Source organism: Dasypus novemcinctus, unplaced genomic scaffold, assembly GCF_030445035.2.
Source record: "Dasypus novemcinctus isolate mDasNov1 unplaced genomic scaffold, mDasNov1.1.hap2 H_1, whole genome shotgun sequence".
In the NCBI taxonomy this organism is placed as follows: Eukaryota; Metazoa; Chordata; class Mammalia; order Cingulata; family Dasypodidae; genus Dasypus; species Dasypus novemcinctus.
Genome location: NW_026688138.1, coordinates 309,334 through 318,572, shown reverse-complemented (window position 1 = coordinate 318,572; position 9,239 = coordinate 309,334). Strand labels below are relative to the sequence as shown.

General features: G+C 39.5%; 1 long non-coding RNA gene across 1 annotated transcript; it reads right to left on the bottom strand.

Annotated features, from left to right (window-relative positions):
* Nucleotides 1-901: 901 nt before the first annotated feature.
* Nucleotides 902-2,693, bottom strand: LOC131277452 (uncharacterized). The gene is made up of 2 exons (XR_009184621.1): nucleotides 2,504-2,693; nucleotides 902-1,224 (listed from the first exon to the last, which is right to left on the bottom strand). It is a non-coding gene; the product is annotated as an uncharacterized lncRNA (long non-coding RNA).
* Nucleotides 2,694-9,239: the final 6,546 nt, after the last annotated feature.

The following is a 9,239-nucleotide window of genomic DNA, read 5'->3' as shown; positions in this document are numbered from 1 at the left end:
AAGAGGAGGTAAGAGGAGGGCTGACGTATAGAGAAGTTTTAATTAGCAAAAATGTAAAAGTGTAGAAATGGATAGAGTTGATGGTAACACATTAGAGTAAGTAGCAACTGGTTTATAAAATGGGATAGTGGCTGAAAAGGGTAGTCTAGGATGTAGCATGTCAATTGAAAGAAAGCAAGAGAATGATCTAGGAACTAACACAGTGAACTCAGAGGTGGGATGAACATTGCAGTTAATGGTTCAGATGGAAGAGTGCACTTCTGTGAACTAGAGCAGATGAACATCAATAGTTCAGGGCAGTGGGAATGTGGGGGAGCATGGGAAAAATAAAAATGGTGTGACCTATGGACGGTGGTTAACAGCAATACTATAATATTCTTGCATCAATGCCAAAGGTGTACTGTGTTGATAATGGGAGGGTGGGGTGTGGACATGGGAAGAGTGTGCCAAATGCATGCTATGGGCCATGGCTCATGGTAATAGTCTGATGGTATTACCTCATAATCCATAATAAATATTCCACTACAGTGTAGTGTGTTGGTGAAGGTGTTTTAGTACAGGAATTATACAAATGTGCATGATTGTTTTATAAGTTCACAATCTCTGTAATAAAAATATACTGTAAAAATAGGGTGCATTTTGAGAAAAATACACCAAATGCAAGATATGGACTACAGTTAGTAATATTTTGATGATGCTTTTGCATAGTTTGTATCAAATGTTTACAACAATGCAAGGTATTGGTGGTGGGATGATGTATGGTACCTCTGTATGATGCTATGTATGTTTATTTTTATAAGTTCACACTTTTACTAGATACTTAATGTTTATGTATATCCATGTGTGAATTATATGCTTCAATAAAAGAAAAATAAATATATACATAAAATTCATCTCCAAGTTAGCAGCTTCAAACAATAAAGCTTTATTATCTCACAAGTTTCTGTGGGCCAGAAATCCAGAAGTGGCCTTGCTGGCTGACTGGGGCTCAGGGTCTCTCAGGAAGCTGCAGTCAAGACCTCGGTTAGGCAGCCTCACCTGAAGGCTTGACTGAGGCTGGAGAATCGCCGGGCAAGATCACTCACTGTCAGGGCTGTGGGCAGAAAGTTCCAGGTCCTTACTGCCTGTGGGAAGAGGCCTCAGTTCCTTGCTATATGGGTCTCCTCATAGGGCTGCCTGAGTGTCCTCATGCCTTGGCAGCTGGATTCCCCCAGAGTGAGTGACCTGGAAGAGCACAATGAGGAAGCTGCAATGCATTTTATGACCTAGCACTGGCAGGAAGCACCATCACTTCTGCCACATTCTATTCACTAGAAGTGAGCCACTAGGGCAGCCTGTGCTCAACAGGGGAGGAATTAAGCTCCACCTCTTGAAGGCAGGAGCATAACATAATTGGTGGACATAATTTTTAAACTACTATATCCATGAGTTTACTGCCACATTAAGACATTGAATATATCCATCATTCAATGTAGTTTTCTCATGCTCCTTTGTAATTGGCAATGTGAAGAAGCCCATAAAAAGGAATGAGCCTTGAAAACATTGCATTGAATGAAATTAGCAGACACACAAGTACCTATATTGGGGGGTGGGAAGTGGGGTATATGGGAACTTCTTATGATTTTTAATGTAACATTTTGCATGAGCTATTAACTTTTTAAAGAGATAATTAAAAATAAATAAAAAATAAAATATTTGATTAACAGTTAAAAATAAATAAATGAATGTAAACAATGGAAGCAAACAACAACAAAAAGTACCTATATTGTATCATCTCATGGATATGAAATAAATAGAATAAGCAGACTCAGAGTCAGAATCTAGAATAAAGTTAACAGGGGACAGAGTAGGGTTGGGGAATAGGAAGTCCAGGGTTAAACTCTACAGAGCCTCTGTTTTGGGTGATTGTAAAGTTTTGGTAATAGATGGTGGTGAGAGGAGCACAATATTGTGAATGTAATTAACAGCACTGAAATGTTATCTGAATGAGGTTAGAAAAGGAAATGTTAGGTTGCATAGATGGCAGTAAAGTCTTTCAAAAGATCCATGGCACCGCACTACACAAGCATGAACCCTAAGTCAAGCCATTGCCTGTAGCCAATAGTACACTAATAAAATGTGCCATCATCAATTGTAAGAAATATTCTGAACCAAGGCAAGGTGTCAATACTAGCACAGTAGATGGGAATCCTGTATTTTATGCTAGGTTGTTCTGTAAACCAAGCACTTCTTTAATAAAGAAAAGGAAAAGGGAGTAAGATCACACATATGAAGATATTTCCTGTTTATTTTTTTTCAAGTTTCACTCGGGTAAAGTCCATCAAGTAGCCTGCATCAGATTATGCCTCGTGTGGTTCTTTGTTTTGGTTTGGTTTTGTTTTTTTGCCACACAGCAGGTTACCACAAATGTAATGGCTTTAAATAGCACCCATTTATTACCCAGCACCTTCTGTGGGTCAGAAGTCTGGGTGAGCTCAGCTGGGTCCTCCACTCAGGGTCTTACCAGGTAGAAATCCAGGGTGCACAGGGCTGTTTTTCCTGGAGGTTCTAGGGAAAGTCCACTTTTAAGGCCATTCAGGAAGTTGGCAAATTCTGTTCCTCAAGCTTTCCACATCTCCCTCCCTCTTCAGGGCAGCAGTGGCACCTGGGGTCCTTCTCATGCTTCCAAGCTCCCTGGCTTCCTCTTCTCCCTGCTTCCCTGCATTAGAAGACTCAGGTGATTACACTGGCCCTTGCCTCCTCTTTAGAGTTTTAGGGCACACAAAGCCCCATCAGCCTGCAGCAGTTTAACTGACAACTGCCCCTTCCCAGCTGCCTGTCCTGCCTCCTGCCTTCCAGTCCACAGCTCCCTGTGTCTATGACCTCTGTCTGGGGCCCCACCATGACCTCTACCCCCACTTTTGTTCTTGGCAATCCCCAACAATCTACTTGCTGCCAAATCCAGGGACAAGTCAGGCCCAGTTCTTCTAATCTGGAGGCACCTGGCACCCCTTGTCACACTTCCCAAGGCTGAGGCTCCCCTGGGGAAGGACCCACCTCCAAGGTCACTCGTGTTATTGGCAGGTTTCAGTTTCTACAGAGGGCCTGGGTCCCTTTCTGTTTTCAGGCATTGCCTCTGTTTTATTCTATGTGGGCCTCTGCACAAGGCAGCCCATAATGCTGCAGCTTGTTTCCCAGATGAGGGATAGAGGGAGGGAGGGAGAGTAAGAGAAAGATAGAGACAGAAGGATTGATAGATATAGACACATCCATAGAGAAAGAACAAAGGGAACTAGCAGGGCAGTCATCAAAGATGGTTTCTTAATGGATCTTGGAAGTGACACATCATCTTTTTGTTCATATTATTTGATTAGAAGAGTCCCTAATTCCAGACAAAGTTGTGTAAACCAGGAGGCAGAGATCCTTAGAAGCCATTTACAGGCTGCTCACCACATAAACTAAAATGAGCACTTAATCCAATTCTAACTATAATGGGTAGCCATGAATGTGTTATAAGCCAGAGGATGCTGTCACATTCAGAGTAATTAGGGCAAAGGAAAAAATAGTAAAGATCAGAGCAGTAATAAATGAAATTGAGGACAAAAGAACAATACAGAGAAATAACAAAACCAAAAGTTGGTTTTTTTAGAAGATCAACAAAATCAACAAATCCTTAGCTAGACTGACAAAGAAATAAGAGAAAAGACACAAATAAATATAATCAGAAATGAGAGAGGGGACATTACTACTGATCCTGCAGAAATAAGAGAGATCATAAGAGGATACTATGAACAACTGTATATGAAAAAACCAGACAATGTTGAGGAGATGGATAATTTCCTAGAAACACATGAACCACCTATACTGACCCTGGAAAAAGTAGAAAAGCACAACATATTGTAAGAGATTGAAACAGTCATCAAAATCATCAAAAGGATGAAAAGCCTAGGACCAGATGCTTTCACAGTGAAATCTACCAATCATTCAAAGATGATCTAATACCAATCTTGCTCAAGCTCTTCCCAAACACTTGAGAAGGGAAGAATACTACCAGACTCATTCCATGAAACCCACATCACCCTAACAGCAAAACAAGATAAAGATACTAAAAAAATTTTAAATTCCAGACCAATTTCTCTAATGAATAGAAATGCAAAAATCCTCAACAAAATACTTGCAGAGTCTAAAAAGTACATTCAAAGAATTATGACCCTCAATCAAGTGGGTTTTATCCCAGGTGTGGAGGGTGGTTCAACAGAATAAAATCAATTGGTGTAATAAGCCATATTGATAAGTTGAAGAAGAAAAATCACACGATCTTCTTGATTGATGCAGAAAAGGTATTTCATAGAGTACAGTACCTTTTCTTGATAAACACATTCCAAAGATAGGAAGAAGGAAACTTTCTCAATATGGCAATGTGTATATATGAAAAACCTGCAGCTACCATTGAATTCAATGGGAAGGACAAAGCTTCCCCAATGAGATCTAGAACAAGACTAGGAGGCCTACTGTCACCACTGTTATTCAATATGTGCTACAAAAAAAAACAAACTAAACAATTAAAAACTGGGCAAGTGACTTGAAAGGATCACTGTCTGAAGAAGAAATACAAATGGCAAAGAAACACATGAATAAATGTTCAACATCACTAGCAATTAGGGAAATGCAAATTAAAACTTAAATGAGGTATCATTTCACACTTATTAGATTGGCCATCATAAAAAGTAAAAAAACTGTAAACGTTGGGGAAGATGTGGAGAGACAGTGATGCTTTTTCACTGTTGGTGTGAATGTAGAATGGTACAGCCACTGCAGAGGGCTGTTTGGCAGTTCCTAAGGAAGAGAATACAGACTTGCCATGTGACCTGACAACATCATTGCTAGCTGTATACCCAGAAGAACTGAGGGCAGAGACACAGACGTCTGCACACCAATGTTCACATTGGCATTATTCATGAATGCCAGAAGTAGGAAACAACCCATGTGTCCATCAGCTGATGAATGGATAAACAATGGTGGCATGTGCACATGAAGGAATGTTATGCAGCTGTAAGAAGAAATGAAGTCGTGAAGCATATGACAACATGGATGAACATGGAGGATATTATTTTGAGTAAAGCATGCCAGCCATAAAAGGAAAAATACTGTATGATTATGCTAATATGAACTAAATTTATTGTGTAAACTCAAGGAGTTAATAATTGGAAAACAGGTCACAAGAAAATGGAATGAAGATACAGAATGGAAAGCTGAGGGTTAATCTCTGCAGAATTGGTAAAAAGGTTATTTGTAGATCTTAGGAAATAAATAGAAACAGTGAGAGCACATCATAGTGTTTGTAACTAGCAGAGCTATTATATGGCTTTGACAGTGGTTGAAAAGGGTAAGTCCAGGGTCATGTACATTACAAGAAGGAAAGCTAAAAACTGTAATCTGGGGCTGTGTAAGATAGTAAAACCTCATGTAAAACACAAATATGGGTGATACTGCATATATAAAACTGTTTTTACAAAATATAAATAAAAATAACCTAGAACAAATGAAAAAGAATAGGAGCTACATACAGCAGGGGAAGCATAGAGAGATTGAGAGATGCTGAGATTTTTTGTTTTCTTTTTATTGTTATTATTACTATTATTATAATAATGAAACCACTCTAAAAATGACTGAACTGATGAATGCACAACTCTGTGTTTCTACAAGTACCACTGATGAATACTTTGATTTATGCTTTAGTAATATGTATCAATAAAATTGATTTGTTAAAAAAACTACAATGAGATATCATTTCACACCTATTAGGATGGATACTATTAAAAAGTCAGAAATCTCTAAGTGTTGGAGAGGATGTGGAGAGACAGGAAACTTTTTCACTCTTGGTGGAATGTAGAATGGTACTACAACTGTGGGGGACTCCCTGTCAGTTCCTAAGGAAGTTGAACATAGACTTGCCTTGTGACCTGGCAATACCATTACTAGCTATGTACCCAGAAGAACTGAGAGCAGTGACATAGAGACATCTACCTGCTGATGTTTTTAGTGGCTTTATTCATGATTGCCAAAAGTTGGAAACAATCTAAGTGTCAATCAACTGATGAATGGACAAACTGTGGTGTATATACACGATGCAATATTTTACAGCAGTAAGAAAAAATGAAGTCATGAAGCATATGACAACATGGATGAACCTATAAGACATTTTTTTTAAGATTTACTTTTTATTTATTTCTCTCCCCTCTCCCCAGTTGTCTGTTCTCTGTGTATAAATCATTACTTTGAGTGAAGCAAGCCAGACACAAAAGGACAAATAGTGTATGATTGTGCTATTAAGAACTAAATATATATATAACCCCCAGGTATTGGTTCCTTTGAGGGCTAAAGAGATCCATGGGTGTTAAGGTCATGGCAGATGGGGTTAACTGACATGTCAGATGGCCCTTCTTTGGAGCTGGTGTTTATGCGTGATGAATCTGGACTCAGATGGGATCTCTCTTCATAAGACTTTCATGCTACTGTGCTGGAGTTGTAGTTGGTGTTGGGGTTTAAGATATATTTAGGGGATCTGAATCTCTGGACTGACAATATGATAGCCAGGCCCTGAGCCTCAACAGACTCCAGCACCTACAATCTGATTTATTGGACTCATCTCACTCAGCTAAGATGGAGTTGAAGAAGGACAACCACCATACCATGGAGCCTAGAGTGCCTACAACTGAAAGCGGGAGGATTGCATCCAGTATCCATGTGGAATCTGAGCCTCCTCTTGACATAGAGATGCAATGGACACAACCAATCCAATGTCCACAGAGAAAAGGTGGCATTGGAGTGGGAAAAGTGGACATGGTGGCTAATGGGTATGGGGAATGGCAGGAAGAGAAGAGATGTGGAGGCATCTTTGGGACTTGGAGCTGCCCTGAATGGTGCCCAGGGGCAATCACTGGACATTGTAAATCCTCACAGGGCCCACTGGATGGAATGGGGGAGAGTATGGGCCATGATGTGGACCATTGACCATGAGGTGCAGAGGTGCCCAGAGATGTACTTACCAAATGCAATGGATGTGTCATGATGATGGGAATGAGTGTTGCTGGGGGGGGAGTGGCGGGGTGGGGGTGGTGGGGTTGAATGGGTCCTCATATAATTTTTTTAATGTAATATTTTTACAGTATCAATAATAAAAAAAATTAAAAATAAATAAATAAATAAATGTATTGCAAGTACTTTATAGTATAATATCCCCAATTCCCTGCTATGTCCCTTATTCCTTTGCTTTAACTCATTTTACCTTATCATATTCTATAATCACCCAAGCCATTATTACTATTGTTATTTTAAACAGTTTGTTTTAGCTCAGCTAAGAATAAAAACAATAAAATATTTTATTCAACCTTCAAAAAAAAAATTGGTTATAGCTGCTTAATAAGTAATTAATTGTGCAAGAATAGCCAGAAATAGCAGCTATGTACATAACAGGGGAAGCATAGAGAGATAAAGGGGTGAAGAATTTGTTAGTTTGTCTTTTGTTTACTATCATTATCGAAAGAATGAAAATGCTCTAATGAGGATTGAGGTGATGAATGCACACCTGTTATTACATCAAATACCATTGCTTGTACACTGGATGAATTGTTGCTTTATTAATATGTATCCATAAAATTGCCTTGTTTTAAAAAAAAAAGAACTAAATATAAGGTCCTCAAGATTCATCTATGTTATCCCATGTGTTAGTACGGTATTCCTTCTTACAAATGAGTGATATTCCATTGTATGCATATTCAAGAATTTGTTTATCCATTCATCTGTTGATGGGTATTTGGGTTGATTCCAGCTTTTGGTGATAGCAACGCTGCTATGTACATTGGTGTGCATTTATCTGTTCATGTCCTTGCTTTCTATTCTTCTGGATATATACCTACTGTAGAATTGCTGGATCATATTCCAGATCTATAGTTAGTTTTTCAAGCAACTGCCAAACTGTCCTCCACAATCACTGCACCTTTCTACATTCCTGCCAGCAGTGCCCCAGGTTTCCCATTCTTCCCCACCTACTCTACTACTGTAGTCTCCTGTTTTTTAATAGCTTCCAGTCTAATGGGTGTAAGATGATATCTCGTTGCAGTTTTGATTTACATTTCCCTAATAGCTAGTGATGTTGAATATCTTTTCATGTGATTTCTAGCCATTTGTATTTCTTCTTTGGAGAAGTGTCTATACAAATCACTTGCCCATTTATTAAATGGGTTGTCTTTTTATTTTCAAGGTGTAGGATTTCCTTACATATGCTTGATATTAGACTCCTTTCAGATATATGGTTACCAAATATTTTCTCCCATTGGGTAGGCTGCCTATGTTGATTGAAGCAAGCCAGGTATTGAAGGACCTCACTGATAAGAATTAAGCAAATTGAGCAACTCACACAGCTAGAGTAAGATAGGTTTACCAGAAATAGAAAAGGAGAAGGTTGTTAGCCAATGCCCATAAGGGTAAAACCTGTAAGATGGAAATGTGTACTTGTGCAGTGAAGGGATGACAGGTGTGTAGTGATACCAATGGGTTGGACGGTGCAGGTTTGACAGGGGATAGGGTGGGGTGGGTGCCTTGAATGGTCCATGGAACTGGGGAGAGGGTTGGGGGAGGGAGCAGGTGAACACTGGGGGTCTGTGGGTACCTAGTTGAAACTACCATGTTGAGAAAGCTCTTTTGGTGATATGACAAGGAAGGGTTACTTCCAGTAGGTTTAGGGTCTTCGATGGGGAGGCATTTGAGCCAGAGTGCACCTGGGGCAGGCTTCTAGGGAGTGTATGAGTGATCATTTTGCCATAGTGTTTTGTATCACTGAATGGAAACTCACATAAAGAGCAGGAAGGAGTTGGACTCCCATCATGGGGAGGCCCATTATGTTCTCAAGCAGAGGGACAGGAGTCTCTCGAGAGCATGGGTGATATCTAATAGGGGAGGACAGATCAGTGTGTCAAGTCCTCAGTGTTGCTGCAAACAATTATGAATCTTGTCCTTCAAGGAGTGAAGCCTGCTGGTTGCTGTGTGCCACAGGGGAGAGGAAGGCAGGAATAGAATAGATGAAACAGACAATATTTTGGGGTCAATAGAAGTTTTCTAAATGATCTTGCAATGATGGATACAGGCTATATAAAACTTCATCAAAATTTATAAAAGTGTACACTCAAAAATATAAACCACAATGTAAACTATTGTCCATGGTTAGTAGCTGTGTTCATCAGTTGTAAGAAATGTATCAT